General features: G+C 56.2%; 1 protein-coding gene across 5 annotated transcripts in view; it reads right to left on the bottom strand.

Moving 5' to 3' along the window:
* LOC107307610 (calumenin) overlaps positions 1–329 on the bottom strand; it is a 33458-nt gene extending 33129 nt beyond the window's left edge. For all 5 annotated transcript variants that reach the window (XM_085533216.1, XM_085533217.1, XM_085533218.1 and 2 more), the window contains exon 1: positions 209–329. The gene's annotated coding sequence lies outside the window, so the exon portion shown is untranslated. The remainder of the gene's footprint in view (positions 1–208) is intronic.
* Between the last annotated feature and the right edge of the window lie 24088 nt (positions 330–24417).

The raw sequence follows: 24417 nt of genomic DNA on the forward strand, positions 1-24417 counted from the left end.
GGGTCCCACTGGGGGGGTCCTAACTTGGGGGTCCTCAACTTGGGGGTCCCAACTTGGGGGTCCCAACGTGGGGGTCTTCAATGTGGGGCCATGTTGGACCCCCGCCCCCCCCCGGTACCGGCCCATCCCCCATATCGGTCACCATAGTAACGCACTCCCGCCCCCTCCCCGTTCCCCCCCCCCCAGCTGTCCGTCCATCCGCCATTACCGGCCGCTCCTCTCCCCGCCGCTCCGCCGCACCGACCGGAAGTAGCGCCGCGCCACGCCGCACGCTCCCGCCTCCTTCCCACGCTGACCAATCAGAAAGCACCCACCCCTCGGGGTGTTCCAAGCCCTGCGCGCTGATTGGTTTATCCCGCTGCCTGTCAGCGCGTTGTCCCGCCTCACTCCCTCTGCCCCCTCCCTCGTGGCCCCGCCCACTCGTTCCCCGCCGCGGGCGCTGATTGGATGGAAAGCGCCACGTCCTCAAGCGCGCGCCGGAGGTTGGCCACGCCCACATCGGCGCGTCGACACACTGCGCATGCGCGGGGAGAGAGCGGGGGGGGGGGGGCAGAGCGGCGGTCACGTGGGGGAGGGGTCGGGAATGGGGTCAGGGATGGGATTGGGGTCAGGGATGGGATTGGGGTTAGGGATGGGATTGGGGTTAGGGATGGGATTGGGGTTAAGGATGGGATTGGGGTTAGGGATGGGATTGGGGTCAGGGATGGGATTGGGGTCAGGGATGGGATTGGGGTCAGGGATGGGATTGGGGTTAAGGGATGGGATTGGGGTTAAGGGATGGGATTGGGGTCAGGGATGGGATTGGGGTTAGGGATGGGATTGGGGTCAGGGATGGGATTGGGGTCAGGGATGGGATTGGGGTCAGGGATGGGATTGGGGTTAGGGATGGGATTGGGGTTAGGGATGGGATTGGGGTTAAGGGATGGGATTGGGGTTAAGGGATGGGATTGGGGTTAAGGGATGGGATTGGGGTTAAGGATGGGATTGGGGTTAAGGGATGGGATTGGGGTTAAGGGATGGGATTGGGGTTAAGGGTTAAGGGATGGGATTGGGGTTAAGGGATGGGATTGGGGTCTGGGATGGGATTGGGGTTAAGGGTTGGGATTGGGGTCAGGGATGGGATTGGGTTTAGGGATGGGATTGGGGTTAAGGGATGGGATTGGGGTTAAGGGATGGGATTGGGGTTAGGGATGGGATTGGGGTTAAGGGATGGGATTGGGGTCAGGGATGGGATTGGGGTTAGGGATGGGATTGGGGTTAAGGATGGGATTGGGGTTAGGGATGGGATTGGGGTTAGGGATGGGATTGGGGTTAAGGGATGGGATTGGGGTTAGGGATGGGATTGGGGTTAAGGATGGGATTGGGGTTAAGGGTTGGGATTGGGGTTAGGGATGGGATTGGGGTTAGGGATGGGATTGGGGTTAGGGATGGGATTGGGGTCAGGGATGGGATTGGGGTTAGGGATGGGATTGGGGTTAAGGGATGGGATTGGGGTTAGGGATGGGATTGGGGTTAGGGATGGGATTGGGGTTAGGGATGGGATTGGGGTTAAGGATGGGATTGGGGTTAAGGGTTGGGATTGGGGTTAGGGATGGGATTGGGGTCAGGGATGGGATTGGGGTTAGGGATGGGATTGGGGTTAAGGGATGGGATTGGGGTTAGGGATGGGATTGGGGTTAGGGATGGGATTGGGGTTAAGGGATGGGATTGGGGTTAAGGGTTGGGATTGGGGTTAGGGATGGGATTGGGGTTAAGGGATGGGATTGGGGTTAGGGATGGGATTGGGGTCAGGGATGGGATTGGGGTCAGGGATGGGATTGGGGTCAGGGATGGGATTGGGGTTAAGGGATGGGATTGGGGTTAGGGATGAGATTGGGGTTAAGGGTTGGGATTGGGGTCAGGGATGGGATTGGGGTTAAGGGATGGGATTGGGGTTAGGGATGGGATTGGGGTTAAGGGATGGGATTGGGGTCAGGGATGGGATTGGGGTCAGGGATGGGATTGGGGTTAAGGGATGGGATTGGGGTTAGGGATGAGATTGGGGTTAGGGATGAGATTGGGGTTAAGGGTTGGGATTGGGGTTAGGGATGGGATTGGGGTTAAGGGATGGGATTGGGGTTAAGGGATGGGATTGGGGTTAAGGGTTGGGATTGGGGTTAGGGATGGGATTGGGGTTAAGGGATGGGATTAGGGTTAGGGATGGGATTGGGGTTAAGGATGGGATTGGGGTTAAGGGTTGGGATTGGGGTTAGGGATGGGATTGGGGTTAGGGATGGGATTGGGGTTAGGGATGGGATTGGGGTTAAGGGATGGGATTGGGGTTAAGGATGGGATTGGGGTTAAGGGTTGGGATTGGGGTTAGGGATGGGATTGGGGTTAAGGGATGGGATTGGGGTTAGGGATGGGATTGGGGTTAGGGATGGGATTGGGGTCAGGGATGGGATTGGGGTTAGGGATGGGATTGGGGTTAGGGATGGGATTGGGGTTAGGGATGGGATTGGGGTCAGGGATGGGATTGGGGTCAGGGATGGGATTGGGGTCAGGGATGGGATTGGGGTCAGGGATGGGATTGGGGTTAAGGGATGGGATTGGGGTTAGGGATGGGATTGGGGTTAAGGGATGGGATTGGGGTCAGGGATGGGATTGGGGTTAAGGGTTGGGATTGGGGTTAGGGATGGGATTGGGGTCAGGGATGGGATTGGGGTTAGGGATGGGATTGGGGTTAGGGATGGGATTGGGGTTAAGGGTTAAGGGATGGGATTGGGGTTAAGGGATGGGATTGGGGTCTGGGATGGGATTGGGGTTAAGGGTTGGGATTGGGGTCAGGGATGGGATTGGGTTTAGGGATGGGATTGGGGTTAAGGGATGGGATTGGGGTTAAGGGATGGGATTGGGGTTAGGGATGGGATTGGGGTTAAGGGATGGGATTGGGGTCAGGGATGGGATTGGGGTTAGGGATGGGATTGGGGTTAAGGATGGGATTGGGGTTAGGGATGGGATTGGGGTTAGGGATGGGATTGGGGTTAAGGGATGGGATTGGGGTTAGGGATGGGATTGGGGTTAAGGATGGGATTGGGGTTAAGGGTTGGGATTGGGGTTAGGGATGGGATTGGGGTTAGGGATGGGATTGGGGTTAGGGATGGGATTGGGGTCAGGGATGGGATTGGGGTTAGGGATGGGATTGGGGTTAAGGGATGGGATTGGGGTTAGGGATGGGATTGGGGTTAGGGATGGGATTGGGGTTAGGGATGGGATTGGGGTTAAGGATGGGATTGGGGTTAAGGGTTGGGATTGGGGTTAGGGATGGGATTGGGGTCAGGGATGGGATTGGGGTTAGGGATGGGATTGGGGTTAAGGGATGGGATTGGGGTTAGGGATGGGATTGGGGTTAGGGATGGGATTGGGGTTAAGGGATGGGATTGGGGTTAAGGGTTGGGATTGGGGTTAGGGATGGGATTGGGGTTAAGGGATGGGATTGGGGTTAGGGATGGGATTGGGGTCAGGGATGGGATTGGGGTCAGGGATGGGATTGGGGTCAGGGATGGGATTGGGGTTAAGGGATGGGATTGGGGTTAGGGATGAGATTGGGGTTAAGGGTTGGGATTGGGGTCAGGGATGGGATTGGGGTTAAGGGATGGGATTGGGGTTAGGGATGGGATTGGGGTTAAGGGATGGGATTGGGGTCAGGGATGGGATTGGGGTTAAGGGTTGGGATTGGGGTTAGGGATGGGATTGGGGTCAGGGATGGGATTGGGGTTAGGGATGGGATTGGGGTCAGGGATGGGATTGGGGTCAGTGATGGGATTGGGGTTAGGGATGGGATTGGGGTCAGGGATGGGATTGGGGTTAGGGATGGGATTGGGGTTAAGGGATGGGATTGGGGTCAGGGATGGGATTGGGGTTAGGGATGGGATTGGGGTTAAGGGATGGGATTGGGGTCAGGGATGGGATTGGGGTTAAGGGATGGGATTGGGGTTAGGGATGGGATTGGGGTTAAGGGATGGGATTGGGGTTAGGGATGGGATTGGGGTTAGGGATGGGATTGGGGTCAGGGATGGGATTGGGGTTAGGGATGGGATTGGGGTTAGGGATGGGATTGGGGTTAGGGATGGGATTGGGGTTAAGGGTTGGGATTGGGGTTAGGGATGGGATTGGGGTTAAGGGATGGGATTGGGGTTAGGGATGGGATTGGGGTTAGGGATGGGATTGGGGTCAGGGATGGGATTGGGGTTAGGGATGGGATTGGGGTTAGGGATGGGATTGGGGTTAGGGATGGGATTGGGGTCAGGGATGGGATTGGGGTTAGGGATGGGATTGGGGTTAGGGATGGGATTGGGGTTAGGGATGGGATTGGGGTTAGGGATGGGATTGGGGTTAAGGATGGGATTGGGGTCAGGGATGGGATTGGGGTTAAGGGATGGGATTGGGGTTAAGGGTTAAGGGATGGGATTGGGGTTAAGGGATGGGATTGGGGTCAGGGATGGGATTGGGGTTAAGGGTTGGGATTGGGGTCAGGGATGGGATTGGGTTTAGGGATGGGATTGGGGTTAGGGATGGGATTGGGGTTAAGGGATGGGATTAGGGTTAGGGATGGGATTGGGGTTAGGGATGGGATTGGGGTTAAGGGTTGGGATTGGGGTTAGGGATGGGATTGGGGTTAAGGGATGGGATTAGGGTTAGGGATGGGATTGGGGTTAAGGATGGGATTGGGGTTAAGGGTTGGGATTGGGGTTAGGGATGGGATTAGGGTTAGGGATGGGATTGGGGTTAAGGGATGGGATTGGGGTTAGGGATGGGATTGGGGTTAAGGGATGGGATTGGGGTTAAGGATGGGATTGGGGTTAAGGGTTGGGATTGGGGTTAGGGATGGGATTGGGGTTAAGGATGGGATTAGGGTTAGGGATGGGATTGGGGTTAAGGATGGGATTGGGGTTAAGGATGGGATTGGGGTTAAGGGTTGGGATTGGGGTTAGGGATGGGATTGGGGTTAAGGGATGGGATTAGGGTTAGGGATGGGATTGGGGTTAAGGATGGGATTGGGGTTAAGGGTTGGGATTGGGGTTAGGGATGGGATTGGGGTTAGGGATGGGATTGGGGTTAAGGGATGGGATTGGGGTTAAGGATGGGATTGGGGTTAAGGGTTGGGATTGGGGTTAGGGATGGGATTGGGGTTAAGGGATGGGATTGGGGTTAGGGATGGGATTGGGGTTAGGGATGGGATTGGGGTCAGGGATGGGATTGGGGTTAGGGATGGGATTGGGGTTAGGGATGGGATTGGGGTTAGGGATGGGATTGGGGTTAGGGATGGGATTGGGGTTAAGGATGGGATTGGGGTTAAGGGTTAAGGGATGGGATTGGGGTTAAGGGATGGGATTGGGGTCAGGGATGGGATTGGGGTTAAGGGTTGGGATTGGGGTCAGGGATGGGATTGGGTTTAGGGATGGGATTGGGGTTAGGGATGGGATTGGGGTTAAGGGTTGGGATTGGGGTTAGGGATGGGATTGGGGTTAAGGGATGGGATTAGGGTTAGGGATGGGATTGGGGTTAAGGATGGGATTGGGGTTAAGGGTTGGGATTGGGGTTAGGGATGGGATTGGGGTTAAGGGATGGGATTGGGGTTAGGGATGGGATTGGGGTTAGGGATGGGATTGGGGTCAGGGATGGGATTGGGGTTAGGGATGGGATTGGGGTTAGGGATGGGATTGGGGTTAGGGATGGGATTGGGGTTAGGGATGGGATTGGGGTTAAGGGATGGGATTGGGGTTAAGGGTTGGGATTGGGGTTAGGGATGGGATTGGGGTTAAGGGATGGGATTGGGGTCAGGGATGGGATTGGGGTCAGGGATGGGATTGGGGTCAGGGATGGGATTGGGGTTAAGGGATGGGATTGGGGTTAGGGATGAGATTGGGGTTAAGGGTTGGGATTGGGGTCAGGGATGGGATTGGGGTTAAGGGATGGGATTGGGGTTAGGGATGGGATTGGGGTTAAGGGATGGGATTGGGGTCAGGGATGGGATTGGGGTTAAGGGTTGGGATTGGGGTTAGGGATGGGATTGGGGTCAGGGATGGGATTGGGGTCAGGGATGGGATTGGGGTTAAGGGATGGGATTGGGGTTAAGGATGGGATTAGGGTTAAGGATGGGATTAGGGTCAGGGATGGGATTGGGGTTAAGGGTTGGGATTGGGGTTAGGGATGGGATTGGGGTTAAGGGTTAAGGGATGGGATTGGGGTTAAGGGATGGGATTGGGGTCAGGGATGGGATTGGGGTTAAGGGTTGGGATTGGGGTCAGGGATGGGATTGGGTTTAGGGATGGGATTGGGGTTAAGGGATGGGATTGGGGTTAAGGGATGGGATTGGGGTTAGGGATGGGATTGGGGTTAAGGGTTGGGATTGGGGTTAGGGATGGGATTGGGGTCAGGGATGGGATTGGGGTTAGGGATGGGATTGGGGTTAGGGATGGGATTGGGGTTAAGGGATGGGATTGGGGTTAGGGATGGGATTGGGGTTAGGGATGGGATTGGGGTCAGGGATGGGATTGGGGTCAGGGATGGGATTGGGGTTAGGGATGGGATTGGGGTTAAGGATGGGATTGGGGTTAGGGATGGGATTGGGGTTAGGGATGGGATTGGGGTTAAGGGATGGGATTGGGGTTAGGGATGGGATTGGGGTTAAGGATGGGATTGGGGTTAAGGGTTGGGATTGGGGTTAGGGATGGGATTGGGGTTAGGGATGGGATTGGGGTTAGGGATGGGATTGGGGTCAGGGATGGGATTGGGGTTAGGGATGGGATTGGGGTTAAGGGATGGGATTGGGGTTAGGGATGGGATTGGGGTTAGGGATGGGATTGGGGTTAAGGGATGGGATTGGGGTTAAGGATGGGATTGGGGTTAAGGGTTGGGATTGGGGTTAGGGATGGGATTGGGGTTAGGGATGGGATTGGGGTTAGGGATGGGATTGGGGTCAGGGATGGGATTGGGGTTAGGGATGGGATTGGGGTTAAGGGATGGGATTGGGGTTAGGGATGGGATTGGGGTTAGGGATGGGATTGGGGTTAAGGGATGGGATTGGGGTTAAGGGTTGGGATTGGGGTTAGGGATGGGATTGGGGTTAAGGGATGGGATTGGGGTTAGGGATGGGATTGGGGTCAGGGATGGGATTGGGGTCAGGGATGGGATTGGGGTCAGGGATGGGATTGGGGTCAGGGATGGGATTGGGGTTAAGGGATGGGATTGGGGTTAGGGATGAGATTGGGGTTAAGGGTTGGGATTGGGGTCAGGGATGGGATTGGGGTTAAGGGATGGGATTGGGGTTAGGGATGGGATTGGGGTTAAGGGATGGGATTGGGGTCAGGGATGGGATTGGGGTTAAGGGTTGGGATTGGGGTTAGGGATGGGATTGGGGTCAGGGATGGGATTGGGGTTAGGGATGGGATTGGGGTCAGGGATGGGATTGGGGTCAGGGATGGGATTGGGGTTAGGGATGGGATTGGGGTCAGGGATGGGATTGGGGTTAGGGATGGGATTGGGGTTAAGGGATGGGATTGGGGTCAGGGATGGGATTGGGGTTAGGGATGGGATTGGGGTTAAGGGATGGGATTGGGGTCAGGGATGGGATTGGGGTTAAGGGATGGGATTGGGGTTAGGGATGGGATTGGGGTTAAGGGATGGGATTGGGGTCAGGGATGGGATTGGGGTTAAGGGATGGGATTGGGGTCAGGGATGGGATTGGGGTTAAGGGATGGGATTGGGGTTAAGGGATGGGATTGGGGTCAGGGATGGGATTGGGGTTAAGGGATGGGATTGGGGTTAAGGGATGGGATTGGGGTTAAGGATGGGATTAGGGTTAAGGATGGGATTAGGGTCAGGGATGGGATTGGGGTTAAGGGATGGGATTGGGGTTAAGGATGGGATTAGGGTTAAGGATGGGATTAGGGTCAGGGATGGGATTGGGGTTAGGGATGGGATTGGGGTTAGGGATGGGATTGGGGTCAGGGATGGGATTGGGGTCAGGGATGGGATTGGGGTTAAGGGATGGGATTGGGGTAAGGGATGGAATTGGGGTTAGGGATGGGATTGGGGTTAAGGGATGGGATTGGGGTCAGGGATGGGATTGGGGTTAGGGATGGGATTGGGGTTAAGGGATGGGATTGGGGTTAAGGGATGGGATTGGGGTTAGGGATGGGATTGGGGTTAGGGATGGGATTGGGGTTAAGGGATGGGATTGGGGTCAGGGATGGGATTGGGGTTAGGGATGGGATTGGGGTTAGGGATGGGATTGGGGTTAAGGGTTAAGGGATGGGATTGGGGTTAAGGGATGGGATTGGGGTCAGGGATGGGATTGGGGTTAAGGGTTGGGATTGGGGTCAGGGATGGGATTGGGTTTAGGGATGGGATTGGGGTTAAGGGATGGGATTGGGGTTAAGGGATGGGATTGGGGTTAGGGATGGGATTGGGGTTAAGGGTTGGGATTGGGGTTAGGGATGGGATTGGGGTCAGGGATGGGATTGGGGTTAGGGATGGGATTGGGGTTAGGGATGGGATTGGGGTTAAGGGATGGGATTGGGGTCAGGGATGGGATTGGGGTTAGGGATGGGATTGGGGTTAAGGGATGGGATTGGGGTCAGGGATGGGATTGGGGTTAAGGGATGGGATTGGGGTTAAGGGATGGGATTGGGGTTAAGGATGGGATTAGGGTCAGGGATGGGATTGGGGTTAAGGGATGGGATTGGGGTTAAGGATGGGATTAGGGTTAAGGATGGGATTAGGGTCAGGGATGGGATTGGGGTTAAGGGATGGGATTGGGGTTAGGGATGGGATTGGGGTTAGGGATGGGATTGGGGTTAAGGGATGGGATTGGGGTTAGGGATGGGATTGGGGTTAGGGATGGGATTGGGGTTAGGGATGGGATTGGGGTCGGGAATGGGATTGGGGTTAAGGGTTGGGATTGGGGTTAAGGGATGGGATTGGGGTTAAGGGTTGGGATTGGGGTCAGGGATGGGATTGGGGTCAGGGATGGGATTGGGGTTAAGGGATGGGATTGGGGTTAGGGATGGGATTGGGGTTAGGGATGGGATTGGGGTTAGGGATGGGATTGGGGTTAGGGATGGGATTGGGGTTAAGGGATGGGATTGGGGTCAGGGATGGGATTGGGGTTAAGGGATGGGATTGGGGTTAAGGGATGGGATTGGGGTTAAGGGTTGGGATTGGGGTTAAGGGATGGGATTGGGGTTAGGGATGGGATTGGGGTCAGGGATGGGATTGGGGTTAAGGGATGGGATTGGGGTTAGGGATGGGATTGGGGTCAGGGATGGGATTGGGGTTAAGGGTTGGGATTGGGGTTAGGGATGGGATTGGGGTTAGGGATGGGATTGGGGTCAGGGATGGGATTGGGGTCAGGGATGGGATTGGGGTTAAGGGATGGGATTGGGGTTAAGGGATGGGATTGGGGTCAGGGATGGGATTGGGGTCAGGGATGGGATTGGGGTTAGGGATGGGATTGGGGTTAAGGGATGGGATTGGGGTTAGGGATGGGATTGGGGTCAGGGATGGGATTGGGGTTAGGGATGGGATTGGGGTTAGGGATGGGATTGGGGTTAAGGGATGGGATTGGGGTTAAGGGATGGGATTGGGGTCAGGGATGGGATTGGGGTTAAGGGTTGGGATTGGGGTCAGGGATGGGATTGGGGTTAGGGATGGGATTGGGGTTAGGGATGGGATTGGGGTTAGGGATGGGATTGGGGTTAAGGGTTGGGATTGGGGTCAGGGATGGGATTGGGGTTAAGGGATGGGATTGGGGTTAAGGGATGGGATTGGGGTTAGGGATGGGATTGGGGTTAAGGGTTGGGATTGGGGTTAGGGATGGGATTGGGGTCAGGGATGGGATTGGGGTTAGGGATGGGATTGGGGTCAGGGATGGGATTGGGGTCAGGGATGGGATTGGGGTTAGGGATGGGATTGGGGTTAGGGATGGGATTGGGGTTAAGGGATGGGATTGGGGTCAGGGATGGGATTGGGGTCAGGGATGGGATTGGGGTTAGGGATGGGATTGGGGTTAAGGGATGGGATTGGGGTTAAGGGATGGGATTGGGGTTAGGGATGGGATTGGGGTTAAGGGATGGGATTGGGGTCAGGGATGGGATTGGGGTTAAGGGTTGGGATTGGGGTTAAGGGATGGGATTGGGGTCAGGGATGGGATTGGGGTTAAGGGATGGGATTGGGGTTAGGGATGGGATTGGGGTTAAGGGATGGGATTGGGGTTAAGGGATGGGATTGGGGTTAAGGATGGGATTAGGGTTAAGGATGGGATTAGGGTCAGGGATGGGATTGGGGTTAAGGGATGGGATTGGGGTTAAGGATGGGATTAGGGTTAAGGATGGGATTAGGGTCAGGGATGGGATTGGGGTTAGGGATGGGATTGGGGTTAGGGATGGGATTGGGGTTAGGGATGGGATTGGGGTTAAGGGATGGGATTGGGGTTAGGGATGGGATTGGGGTTAGGGATGGGATTGGGGTTAAGGATGGGATTAGGGTCAGGGATGGGATTGGGGTTAGGGATGGGATTGGGGTTAGGGATGGGATTGGGGTTAGGGATGGGATTGGGGTCGGGAATGGGATTGGGGTTAAGGGTTGGGATTGGGGTTAAGGGATGGGATTGGGGTTAAGGGATGGGATTGGGGTCAGGGATGGGATTGGGGTCAGGGATGGGATTGGGGTTAGGGATGGGATTGGGGTCAGGAATGGGATTGGGGTTGGGGTGGGATTGGGGTTAGGGATGGGATTGGGGTTAGGGATGGGATTGGGGTTAAGGGTTGGGATTGGGGTTAAGGGTTGGGATTGGGGTCAGGGATGGGATTGGGGTTAAGGGATGGGATTGGGGTCAGGGATGGGATTGGGGTTAGGGATGGGATTGGGGTTAGGGATGGGATTGGGGTCAGGGATGGGATTGGGGTTAAGGGATGGGATTGGGGTTAAGGGTTGGGATTGGGGTCAGGGATGGGATTGGGGTCAGGGATGGGATTGGGGTTAAGGGTTGGGATTGGGGTTGGGGTGGGATTGGGGTTAAGGGATGGGATTGGGGTTAAGGGATGGGATTGGGGTCAGGGATGGGATTGGGGTTAGGGATGGGATTGGGGTCAGGGATGGGATTGGGGTTAGGGATGGGATTGGGGTCAGGGATGGGATTGGGGTTAAGGGTTGGGATTGGGGTCAGGGATGGGATTGGGGTTAGGGATGGGATTGGGGTTAGGGATGGGATTGGGGTTAGGGATGGGATTGGGGTCAGGGATGGGATTGGGGTCAGGGATGGGATTGGGGTCAGGGATGGGATTGGGGTTAAGGGTTGGGATTGGGGTTAAGGGATGGGATTGGGGTTAGGGATGGGATTTGGGTCGGGGTTGGGGTTAAGGGTTAAGGGTTGGGATTGGGATGGGGTTGGGGTCGGGAATGGGATTGGGATTAAGGGTTAAGGGTTGGGGTTGGGGTTAGGGATGGGATTGGGGTTAAGGGTTGGGATTGGGGTTAAGGGATGGGATTGGGGTCAGGAATGGGATTGGGGTTAAGAGTTGGGGTTGGGGTCAGGGATGGGATTGGGGGTCGGGAATGGGGTCAGGGTTAAGGGATGGGATTGGGGTCGGGGATGGGATTGGGGTTAAGGGTTAAGGGTTGGGATTGGGGTTGGGGTCAGGGATGGGATTGGGGGTCGGGAATGGGATTGGGGTCAGGGATGGGATTGGGGTCGGGAATGGGGTCAGGGTTAAGGGATGGGATTGGGGTCGGGGATGGGATTGGGGTTAAGGGTTAAGGGTTGGGATTGGGGTTGGGGTCAGGGATGGGATTGGGGTTGGGATTAGGGTTTGCAGTTAAGGTTTGGGATTAGGGTCAGGGATGGGGTTAGGGGTCGGGGTTGGGATTAAGGGTTGGGGTTAAGGGTTGGGATTAGGGTCAGGTTTGGGATTGGGGTCAGGGATAGGATTAGGGGTTGGGGTTAAGGGTTGGGTTCAGATCGGGATTGGGGTCAGGGATGGGTTTGGGGTCGGGAATGGGATTGGGGTTAAGGGTTGGGGTTGGGATTAGGATTGGGGTCAGGGTTGGGATTAGGGTTGGTGATGGGGTTAGGGGTTGGGGTTAAGGTTTGGGATTAGGGTCGGGGATGGGATTGGGGTTGGGGCTAAGGTTTGGGATTGGGGTTGGGATTGGGATTAGGGTCAGGTTTGGGATTAGGGGTCGGGGTTAAGGGTTGGGTTCCCATCGGGATTGGGGTTGGGATTGGGGGTTGGTTTTGGGATTAGGGGTTGGTTTTGGGGTTAGGGATGGGATTGGGGTCAAGGTTGGGATTAGGGTTGGGGTTAAGGGTTGGGATTGGGGTCATGGATGGGATTGGGGTCAGGTTTGGGATTGGGGTTAAGGGTTAAGGGTTGGGATTGGGGTCAGGATAGGGATTGGGGTTAAGGATTGGGATTGGGGTCAGGGATGGGGTTGGGGGTCGGGATTGGGATTAGGGGTTAGGGTTAAGGATTGGGATTGGGGTCGTGGTTGGGATTGGGGTCAGGGATGGGAATGGGGTCGTGGTTGGGATTGGGGTTAAGGGTTGGGATTGGGGTCGGTGATGGGGTTAGGGGTTGGGGTTAAGGGTTGGGATTAGGGTCAGGTTTGGGATTGGGGTCAGGGATAGGATTAGGGGTCGGGGTTAAGGGTTGGGTTCGGATCGGGATTGGGGTCAGGGTTGGGATTGGGGCAATGGGTTAAGGGTTGGGATTGGGGTCAGGGATGGGGTTAGGGGTCATGGGTGGGATTAGGGGTTGCGGTTAAGGTTTGGGATTAGGGTCAGGGTTGGGATTGGGGTTAAGGTTTGGGATTGGGGTTGGGATTGGGATTAGGGTCAGGTTTGGGATTAGGGGTCGGGGTAAAGGGTTGGGTTCCCATCGGGATTGGGGTTGGGATTGGGGGTTGGTTTTGGGATTAGGGGTTGGTTTTGGGGTTAGGGATGGGATTGGGGTCAAGGTTGGGATTAGGGGTCGGGGTTGGGATTAGGGTTGGGGTTAAGGATTGGGATTGGGGATGGGATTGGGGTCAAGGACAGGATTAAGTGTTAGGGGTGGGATTAGGGATTGGGGTTAAGGATTGGGATTGGGGTCAGGGATGAGGTTAGGGGTTGGTTTTGGGATTAAGGGTTGGGGTTGGATTGGGGTCAGGGTTGGGATTGGGGTCAGGGATGGGGTTAGGGGTTGATCTTATGATTAGGGGTTGGTATCAGGTTTGGGATTGGGGTTTGTGTCAGGGATGGGATTAGGGATCGGGGTGAAGGGTTCGGATCGGGATTGGGGTTGGGATTAGGGGTTGGGATTGGGGTCAGGGTTGGGATTGGGGGGTGGGGTTAAGGATTGGGGTTGAGGTTAAGGGTTGGGTTTGGGTTGGGATTGGGGTCAGCAATGGGATTAGGGATTGGGATTGGGGTCAGGGTTGGGATTGGGGTAAGGTTTGGGATTGGGATTGGGATCAAGAATGGGATTAGGGATTGAGGTAAGGATTGGGATTGGGGTTGGGATCAGGGATGGGATTAGGGGTCGGGGTTAAGGGTTGGGATTGGGGTCAGCGATGGGTTTAGGGGTCGGGGATGGGATTGGGGTCAGGGTTGGGATTGGGGGTTGGTTTTGGGATTAGGTGTTGGGGTTAAAGGTTGGGATTGGGGTCAGGGATGGGATTGGGGTTAAGGATTGGGATTGGGGTTGGGATTGGGATTAGAGTCAGGTTTGGGATTAGGGGTTGGAGTTTAGGGTTGGGGTTGGGATTGGGGTCATGGATGGGATTGGGGTCAGGTATGGGGTTAGGGTTTAGGGATGGGATTAGGGATTGGGTTAAGGGTTGGGTTGGGATTAGGGTCAAGGATGGGATTAGGGATTGGGATTGGGGTTGGGGTTGGGGTCATGGATGGGATTAGGATCAAGGATGGAGCTGGGGTCCGGGTTGGGATTAGGGGTTGGTTTTGGGATTAGGGGTTGGAATTAAGGGTTGGATTGGGGTCAGGGATGGGATTGGGGTCAGGGATGGGGTTAGGGATGGGGTTAAGGATTGGGATTGGGATGGGATTAGGGGGTCTGGGTTTGAGATTAGGGTTGGGGTTGGGATTAGGGGTTGGGGTTAAGGATTGGGATTGGGGTTGGGATTGGGGTCAGGGATGGGATTGGGGCCAAGGATGGGGTTAGGGGTTGGGGTCAGGTTTGGGATTGGGGGTTGGGGTTAAGGATTGGGGTTGAGGTTGAGGTTGGGGTTAACAGTTGGGTTGGGATTGAGATTGGGGTCGGCAATGGGATTAGGGATTGGGGGTGGGTTTGGGATTGGGGTCAGGGTTGGGATTGGGGTCAGCAATGGGATTAGGGATTGGGGTTAAGGGTTGGGATTGGGGTTGGGGATAGGATTAGGGGTTAGGGATGGGATTAGGGGCTGGGGTTGGGGTTGGGGTCAGGTTTGGAATTAGGGTTGGGGTTAAGGGTTGGGTTGGGATTGGGGTCAGGGATGGGATTAAGGGCTCACAGTTAAGGTTTGGGGTTGGGATTGGGGTCAGGGATGGAATTAGGGGTTGGGGTTAAAGTTTGGGATTGGGGTCAGGGTTGGGATTGGGGTCAGCAATGGGATTAGGGGTCAGGGTTGGGATTAGGGGTTGGGGTTAAAGGTTGGGGTCGAGATTGGGGTCAGCGTTAAGGTTTGGGGTTGGGGTTAAGGGTTGGGATTGGGGTCAAGATTGGGGTCAGCATTAAGGTTTGGGGTTGGGGTTCAGGTTGGGGTTGGGATGGGGGCCCCCAATCCATCCCAATTGACTCCCACCACCACCCCAATGAGAACCACGGGGTCATTAAGGTCAGAAGGGAGCTGTGGGGTCACCGATCCAACCCCAATAACCCGCTGTGACCCCAATGGGAACCACGGGGTCATTAGGGCTGGAGAAAACCATGAGGTCACCAACCCAACCCAACCCTAATTAAACACATGGGATCATTACGACCCTAATTAGACACATGGGATCGTCCTGACCCTAATTAGACACATGGGATCGTCCTGACCCTAATTAAACACATGGGATCATTATGACCCTAATTAGACACATGGGATCATTACGACCCTAATTAGACATAAGGGATCGTCCTGACCCTAATTAGACACATGGGATCGTCCCGACCCTAATTAGACACATGGGATCATTACGACCCTAATTAGACACATGGGATCGTCCTGACCCTAATTAGACACATGGGATCGTCCTGACCCTAATTAGACACATGGGATCATTACGACCCTAATTAGACACATGGGATCGTCCTGACCCTAATTAGACACATGGGATCGTCCTGACCCTAATTAGACACATGGGATTGTCCTGACCCTAATTAGACACATGGGATCGTCCTGGCCCTAATTAGACACATGGGATCGTCCTGGCCCTAATTAGACACATGGGATCGTCCCGACCCTAATTAGACACATGGGACCGTCCTGACCCTAATTAGACACATGGGATCATTACGACCCTAATTAGACACATGGGATCATTATGACCCTAATTAGACACATGGGATTGTCCTGACCCTAATTAGACACATGGGATCATTACGACCCTAATTAGACACATGGGATCGTCCTGACCCTAATTAGACACATGGGATTGTCCTGACCCTAATTAGACACATGGGATCGTCCTGACCCTAATTAGACACATGGGATCATTATGACCCTAATTAGACACATGGGATCATTACGACCCTAATTAGACACATGGGATCGTCCTGACCCTAATTAGACACATGGGATCCCCATTCAACCCATTCAATCATGATCCCAATAGGGCTGTGATCCCATAATCCCACATCATGGTCCCAATAGGGCTGTGATCCCATCCCATAATCCCACATCACCCTCCCAGCCCATGTTCCTATAGGGTCACATCACCATCCCATATACAGCCCATGACCCCATATTCCCATGTTCCCACATCACACCCCTATATGTGTTCCTATAGGGCCTCATCACCCTCCTATGTGATCCTATAGGACCGCATCACCCTATAGGGCCCCATCACCCTCCCTACATGATCCTATAGGGTGACATCACTGTCCCTACACGTCCCTATAGGTCCTACACATTCCTATAGGGCCCCATCACCCTCCTACACGTTCCTATAGGGCTGTATCACCCTATAGGGCCCCAATATGGTCCCACACATTCCTATAGGGCCCCATCACGGTCCTACACGTTCCTATAGGGCCATATCACCCTATAGGGCCCCATCACAGTCCTACACGTTCCTATAGGGCCGCATCACCCTCCTACACATTCCTATAGGGCTGTATCACCCTATAGGGCCCCATTACGGTCCCACACATTCCTATAGGGCCCCATCATGGTCCTACACGTTCCTATAGGGCTGTATCACCCTATAGGGCTGTATCACCCTATAGGGCCCCATCACAGTCCCACACATTCCTATAGGGCCCCATCACAGTCCCACACATTCCTATAGGGCCGCATCACCCTCCTACACGTTCCTATAGGGCTGTATCACCCTATAGGGCCATATCGCCCTATAGGGCCCCATTACGGTCCCACACATTCCTATAGGGCCCCATCACGGTCCCACACGTTCCTATAGGGCTGCATCACCCTCCTACACGTTCCTATAGGGCCATATCACCCTCCTACACGTTCCTATAGGGCTGTATCACCCTATAGGGCCCCATCACAGTCCCACACATTCCTATAGGGCCCCATCACGGTCCTACAAGTTCCTATAGGCCCATATCACCCTATAGGGCCCCATCACAGTCCCACACATTCCTATAGGGCCCCATTACGGTCCCACACATTCCTATAGGGCCCCATCACTCTCCTACACGTTCCTATAGGGCTGTATCACCCTATAGGGCTGTATCACCCTATAGGGCCCCATCACAGTCCCACACGTTCTTATAGGGCCCCATCACCCTCCTACCCGTTCCTATAGGGCCATATCACCCTATAGGGCCCCATCACCCTCCTACACGTTCCTATAGGGCTGTATCACCCTATAGGGCCCCATCACGGTCCCACACATTCCTATAGGGCCCCATCACCCTCCTACACGTTCCTATAGGGCTGTATCACCCTATAGGGCCCCATCACGGTCCCACACATTCCTATAGGGCCCCATCACCCTCCTACACGTTCCTATAGGGCTGTATCACCCTATAGGGCCATATCGCCCTATAGGGCCCCATCACGGTCCTACATGTTCCTATAGGGCTGTATCACCCTATAGGGCCATATCGCCCTATAGGGCCCCATCACGGTCCTACACGTTCCTATAGGGCTGTATCACCCTATAGGGCCATATCGCCCTATAGGGCCCCATCACGGTCCTACACGTTCCTATAGGGCCCCATCACCCTCCTACATGTTCCTATAGGGCCATATCACCCTATAGGGCCCCATCACGGTCCTACACATTCCTATAGGGCCCCATCACGGTCCCACACATTCCTATAGGGCCCCATCACTCTCCTACACGTTCCTATAGGGCTGTATCACCCTATAGGGCCCCATCACAGTCCTACACGTTCCTATAGGGCCATATCACCCTATAGGCCACCATCACGGTCCCACACGTTCCTATAGGGCCCCATCACCCTCCTACACGTTCCTATAGGGCTGTATCACCCTATAGGGCCATATCGCCCTATAGGGCCCCATCATGGTCCCACACGTTCCTATAGGGCCCCATCACGGTCCCACACGTTCCTATAGGGCCCCATCACCCTCCTACACGTTCCTATAGGGCCATATCACCCTATAGGGCCCCATCACGGTCCCACACATTCCTATAGGGCCCCATCACGGTCCTACACGTTCCTATAGGGCCATATCACCCTATAGGGCCCCATCACAGTCCTACATGTTCCTATAGGGCCATATCACCCTATAGGGCCCCATCACGGTCCCACACGTTCCTATAGGGCTGTATCACCCTATAGGGCCCCATCACGGTCCCACACATTCCTATAGGGCCCCATCACGGTCCTACACGTTCCTATGGGGCTGCATCACCCTATAGGGCCCCATCACCCTCCTACACGTTCCTATAGGGCCCCATCACCCTCCTACATGTTCCTATAGGGCCGCATCACTGTCCCTACACGTGTCCCTATAGGTCCTACACTTTCCTATAGGGCCCCATCACCCTCCTACACGTTCCTATAGGGCTGTATCACCCTATAGGGCCATATCACCCTATAGGGCCCCATTACGGTCCCACACATTCCTATAGGGCCGCATCACCCTCCTACACGTTCCTATAGGGCTGTATCACCCTATAGGGCCCCATCACGGTCCCACACATTCCTATAGGGCCCCATCACGGTCCTACACTTTCCTATAGGGCCATATCACCCTCCTACACATTCCTATAGGGCTGTATCACCCTATAGGGCCCCATCACGGTCCTACACGTTCCTATGGGGCTGCATCACCCTCCTAACACAGCCCATGACCCCATATTCCCATGTTCCCATATCCCCCCCCATATCCCCCCCCATATCCCCCCCCGTTGCCCCCCGGGGTCGCTTTGCGGTCGGTCTGTGTGTGACTCACACGCGGCCCCATGTCCATATTAGGGCCGCTCCGGCCCCACCGCGCCCCATAGGGCCGGGAGCCGCTGTGTCACCCTGCAGGATCGCGGTGCCGCGGCCGCCAGCTGGCAATGGGGAGATGATGGGGGGCGGGGAGGAACGGGGGGATGGGGGCAATGGGGGGAGGGATTTGGGGCTGGGAGGGGGGATATGGGGCGGGGATGGGGGGATATGGGGCGGGGAGTGGGGATATGGGGTGGGGATGTGATCTATGGGGTGGGAAGGGGGATATGGGGTGGGGAGGGGGGATATGGGGCGGGGATGGGATCTATGGGGTTGGGAGGGGGAATATGGGGCGGGGATGGGATCTATGGGGTGGGGAGGGGGGATATGGGGCGGGGAGGGGGGGCTGTGGGGTGGGGAGGGGGGAAGTGGGGTGGGGAGGGGGGATATGGGGCGGGAAGGAGGAATATGGGGTGGGGATGGGATCTGTGGGGTGGGAAGGGGGGATATGGGCGGGGAGGGGGGGCTGTGGGGTGGGGAGGGGGGATATGGGGCGGGGATGGGATCTATGGGGTGGGGAGGGGGGGCTGTGGGGTGGGGAGGGGGGATATGGGGCGGGGAGGGGGGGTATGGGGCGGGGTTGGGATCTATGGGGTTGGGAGGGGGCATATGGGGCGGGGATGGGGTCTGTGGGGTGGGGAGGGGGGATATGGGGCGGGGAGGGGGTCTGTGGGGTGGGGAGGGGGGATATGGGGCGGGGATGGGATCTATGGGGTGGGGAGAGGGGATATGGGGCGGGGAGGGGGATGTGGGGTGGGGAGAGGGGATATGGGGCGGGGAGGGGGGATGTGGGGTGGGGAGGGGGGATGTGGGGTGGGGATGGGATCTATGGGGTGGGAAGGGGGATATGGGGCGGGGATGGGGTCTGTGGGGTAGGGAGGGGGGATATGGGCGGGGAGGAGGAATATGGGGCGGGGATGGGGTCTGTGGGGTGGGGAGGGGGATATGGGGCGGGGATGGGGTCTGTGGGGTGGGGAGGGGGGATATGGGGCGGGGAGGGGGGATATGGGGCGGGGAGGGGGGGCTGTGGGGTGGGGAGGGGGGAAGTGGGGCGGGGAGGGGGGATATGGGGTGGGGATGGGATCTATGGGGTGGGAAGGGGGATATGGGGCGGGGATATGGGGCTGTGGGGTGGGGAGGGGGATATGGGGCGGGGATGGGGGCTGTGGGGCGGGGATGGGGGGATATGGGGCGGGGATGGGATCTATGGGGTAGGGAGGGGGGATATGGGGCGGGGATGGGGTCTGTGGGGTCAGGGAGTGGGGATATGGGGCGGGAATGGGGTCTGTGGGGTGGGGAGGGGGGATATGGGGCGGGAATGGGATCTATGGGGTGGGGAGGGGGATATGGGGCAGGGATGGGGGGCTGTGGGGTGGGAAGGGGGGATATGGGGCGGGGAGGGGGGGATATGGGGTGGGGATGGGATCTATGGGGTGGGGAGGGGGATATGGGGCGGGGATGGGGTCTGTGGGGTGGGGAGGGGGGATATGGGGCGGGGAGGGGGGGTATGGGGCTGGGATGGGGGCTGTGGGGTGGGGAGGGGGGATATGGGGCGGGGATGGGGGGGTCTGTGGGGTGGGGGTATATGGGGTGGGGAGGGGGGGATATGGGGCGGGGATTGGATCTATGGGGTGGGGAGGGGGGATATGGGGGCTGGGAGGGGGGATATGGGGCGGAGATGGGGTCTGTGGGGTGGGGAGGGGGGATATGGGGCAGGGATGGGATCTATGGGGTGGGGAGGGGGGATATGGGATGGGGATGGGGTCTGTGGGGTGAGGAGGGGTCAGGGAGTGGGGTGGGGATGGGGGAAAGTGGGGCAGGGAGGGGTCTGTGGGTCAGGGAGAAATGGGGCAGGGATGGGATCTATGGGGTGAGGAGGGGGTCAGTGGGGTGGGGAGGGGGCAGAGCATGGGCACTGGGGGGGAGGGGGATTATGGGGTAGGGATGGGGTCTGTGGGGTGGGGAGGGGGGTTATGGGGTCAGGGAATGGGGTGGGGAGGGGAAATGGGGCAGGGATGGGATCAGTGGGGTGAGATGGAGGTCAGTGGGGTGGGGTGAAGGCGGGGAGCGGGCACTGGGTTATGGGGTGGGGCAGCAATGGGGTCTGTGGGGTCAGGGAATGGGGTCAGGGAATGGGGTCAGTGGGGAAAGGGATCAAGGGAATAACATGGGGGGCTGTACTTGTGGGGCTGCTATGGGGCTGTACGTGTGGGGCCATTATGGGGCTGTTAACATAGGGCCGTTATGGGGCTGCTATGGGGCTGCTATGGGGCTGTTATGGGGCTGCTATGGGCTGTACTTGTGGGGCCATTATGGGGCTGTTAACATAGGGCCGTTATGGGGCTGCTATGGGGCTGTTATGGGGCTGCTATGGGGCTGTTAATAGGGGGCTGTTAATAGGGGGCTGTTATGGGGCTGCTATGGGGTTGCTATGGGGCTGTTAATGTGGGGCTGTTATGGGACCGTTATGGGGCTGCTATGGGGCTGCTATGGGGCCATTATGGGCTGTTAATAGGGGGCTGTTATGGGGCCGTTAATGTGTGGCCGATATGGGGCTGCTATGGGGCCGTATGGGGCTGCTTAGGGCTGTTATGGGGCTGTTAATAGGGGGCTGTTATGGGCCCATTATGGGGCTGTTAACGTACGGCTGTTATGGGGTTGTTATGGGGCTGCTATGGGGCCGTTATGGGCTGTTATGGGGCTGTTAACAGGGGGCTGTTATGGGGCTGTTAACAGGGGGCTGTTATGGGTCCATTATGGGGCCATTGTAGGGCTGTTATGGGGCTGCTATGGGGCCGTTGTAGGACTGTTATGGGGCCGTTATAGGGCTGTTATGGGGCCATTATGGGGCCATTATAGGTCTGTTATGGGGCTGTTATGAGGCCATTATAGGTCTGTTATGGGGCTGTTATGAGGCCGTTATGGGATTGTTATGGGGCTGTTAATGTGGGGCTGCTATAGGGCCGTTATAGGGCTGTTAATGTGGGGCTGTTATGGGGCCATTATGGGGCTGTTAATAGGGGGCTGTTATGGGTCCGTTATGGGGCTGTTATGGGGCCATTATGGGGCTGTTATGGGGTTGTTATGGGGCCATTATGGGGCTCTTAATAGGGGGCTGTTATGGGTTCGTTATGGGGCTGTTATGGGGTTGTTATGAGGCCGCTATGGGGTTGTTATGGGGCTGTTAATGCGGGGCTGTTATGGGGCTGTTGTAGGGCTGTTATGGGGCTGCTATGGGGCTGTTATAGGGCCGTAATAAGGCCTTTATAGGTCTGTTATGGGGCCATTATGAGGCCGTTATAGGTCTGTTATGGGGCATCTATGGGGCAGTTATAGGGCTGTTATGGGGCCGTTATGGGCTGTTATGAGGTTGTTATGGGGCCGTTGTAGGGCTGTTATGGGGCTGCTATGGGGACATTGTAGGGCTGTTATGGGGCCGTTATGAGGTTGTTATGGGGCTGTTATGGGGATGCTATAGGGCCGTTATAGGGCTGTTAATGTGGGGCTGTTATGGGCCATTATGGGGCTGTTAATAGGGGGCTGTTATGGGGCCATTATGGGGCTGTTAATAGGGGGCTGTTATGGGGCCGTTATGGGGATGTTATGGGGTTGTTATGGGGCCATTATGGGGCTCTTAATAGGGGGCTGTTATGGGGCCGTTATGGGGCTGCTATGGGGCTGTTATGGGGCCGTTATGGGGCTGCTATGGGGCTGTTATGGGACCGTTATGGGGCTGCTATAGGGCCGTTATAGGGCTGTTAATGTGGGGCTGTTATGGGGCCATTATGGGGCTGTTATGGGATTATTATGGGGTCGTTATGGGGCTGTCATGGGACTGTAGATGTGTGGTTGCTATGGGGCTGTTAACGTGGGGCTGCTATGGGGCTGTTATGGGGCCATTATGAGGCCGTTATAGGGCTGTTATGGGACCGTTATGGGGCTGCTAAGGGGCTGTTATGGGGCTGTTAACGTGGGGCTGTTATGGGGCCATTATGGGGCTGTTATGGAGCTGCTATGGGGCCATTATAGGGCTGTTATGGGGCTGTTATGGGGTTGTTATGGGACCGCTATGGGGCTGCTAAAGGGCTGTTAACGTGGGGCTGTTACGGAGCTGCTATGGGGCTGTTATAGGGCTGTTATGGGGCCGTTATAGGGCTGTTATGGAGCTGCTATGGGGCTGTTATAGGGCTGTTATGGGGCCGTTATGGGGCTGTTATGGGGCCGTTATAGGGCTGTTATGGGTCCGTTATGGGGCTGCTATGGGGTTGTTATGGGACCGCTATGGGGCTGCTAAAGGGCTGTTAACGTGGGGCTGTTATGGAGCTGCTATGGGGCCGTTATAGGGCTGTTATGAGGCCATTATAGGGCTGTTATGGGTCCGTTATGGGGCTGTTATGGGTCCGTTATGGGGCTGCTATGGGTCTGTTCTGGTGCTGTTATGGGGCCATTATGGGGCTGTTATAGGGCTGTTATGAGGCCATTATAGGGCTGTTATGGGTCCGTTATGGGGCCATTATGGGGCTGTTATGGAGCTGCTATGGGGCCGTTATAGGGCTGTTATGGGGCCATTATGAGGCCATTATAGGGCTGTTATGGGTCCGTTATGGGGCTGCTATGGGGTTGTTATGGGACCGTTATGGGGCTGCTAAGGGGCTGTTATGGGGCTGTTAACGTGGGGCTGTTATGGGGCCATTATGGGGCTGTTATGGAGCTGCTATGGGGCCGTTATAGGGCTGTTATGGGGCCGTTATGGGGCTGTTATGGAGCTGCTATGGGGCCGTTATAGGGCTGTTATGGGGCCGTTATGGGGCTGTTATGGGGTTGTTATGGGGCCATTATGGGGCTCTTAATAGGGGGCTGTTATGGGTTCGTTATGGGGCTGTTATGGGTCCGTTATGAGGCTGTTATGGGGCCATTATGGGGCTGTTAATAGGGGGCTGTTATGGGTCCGTTATGAGGCTGTTATGGGGCTGTTATGGGACTGTTATGGGGCTGCTATAGGGCCGTTATAGGGCTGTTAATGTGGGGCTGTTATGGGGCCATTATGGGGCTGTTATGGAGCTGCTATGGGGCCATTATGGGGCTCTTAATAGGGGGCTGTTATGGGTCCATTATGGGGCTGTTATGGGTCCGTTATGAGGCTGTTATGGGGTTGTTATGGGTCCATTATGGGGCTGTTATGGGGTTGTTATGGGGCCATTATGGGGCTGTTAATAGGGGGCTGTTATGGGGCCGTTATGGGGCTGCTATGGGGCTGTTATGGGTCCATTATGGGGCTGTTATGGGGTTGTTATGGGGCCATTATGGGGCTCTTAATAGGGGGCTGTTATGGGGCCGTTATGGGGCTGCTATGGGGCTGTTATGGGACCGTTATGGGGCTGCTATAGGGCCGTTATAGGGCTGTTAATGTGGGGCTGTTATGGGGCCATTATGGGGCTGTTATGGGATTATTATGGGGTCGTTATGGGGCTGTCATGGGACTGTAGATGTGTGGTTGCTATGGGGCTGTTAACGTGGGGCTGCTATGGGGCTGTTATGGGGCCATTATGAGGCCATTATAGGGCTGTTATGGGACCGTTATGGGGCTGCTATGGGGTTGTTATGGGACCGTTATGGGGCTGCTAAGGGGCTGTTATGGGGCTGTTAACGTGGGGCTGTTATGGGGCCATTATGGGGCTGTTATGGAGCTGCTATGGGGCCATTATAGGGCTGTTATGGGGCTGTTATGGGGTTGTTATGGGACCGCTATGGGGCTGCTAAAGGG

Source organism: Coturnix japonica, unplaced genomic scaffold, assembly GCF_054131305.1.
Source record: "Coturnix japonica strain WE unplaced genomic scaffold, WE-NBRP24 Scf055, whole genome shotgun sequence".
In the NCBI taxonomy this organism is placed as follows: Eukaryota; Metazoa; Chordata; class Aves; order Galliformes; family Phasianidae; genus Coturnix; species Coturnix japonica.